This window comes from Brassica oleracea, chromosome C2 (assembly GCF_000695525.1).
Source record: "Brassica oleracea var. oleracea cultivar TO1000 chromosome C2, BOL, whole genome shotgun sequence".
Taxonomy (NCBI): domain Eukaryota; kingdom Viridiplantae; phylum Streptophyta; class Magnoliopsida; order Brassicales; family Brassicaceae; genus Brassica; species Brassica oleracea.
The window spans coordinates 39,348,584-39,349,091 of record NC_027749.1 but is presented as its reverse complement, the minus strand read 5'-3'; positions in this window follow the sequence as shown (position 1 = coordinate 39,349,091).

Sequence of the window (508 nt, the reverse complement as noted above, 5' to 3'; positions counted from 1 at the left end):
ACTCATAAGAAAAACAAAACACAACAATAAACTAATCATCCATCAAGCAGTAGAGTCGACTCATTTCAAAGGGAAACACTACAAGAAAACAGCAAGGATTCTGAGGGAAAAAATCGTCGGAATTTCGTCGGAATTTCGTCGGAATACCGTTATTCCGACGACATACCGACGAAACAAGTCGTCGGAAATAATTCCTCAGAATTTCTTCTTTCCTCGGAAATCCCTCGGAATTTTCCGACGGAATTCCGAGAAAACAAATTTCCGAGGAAATTCCGAGGACCATTATTTTGTCGGAAATGTCCTCGGAATATACCGAGGGAGAACTTCGTCGGGATATTTCCTCGGACGTTCATCGATCGATGCGTTTTGGACATATATACATCGATCGATAGGAATATACCGACGGAACTGTTCCCTCGGAATATACCGAGGGACATCTTCCTCGGAATATTCCGAGGAACACGTTCCTCGGAATATTCCGAGGGAACAGTTCCTCGGTATATTCTGA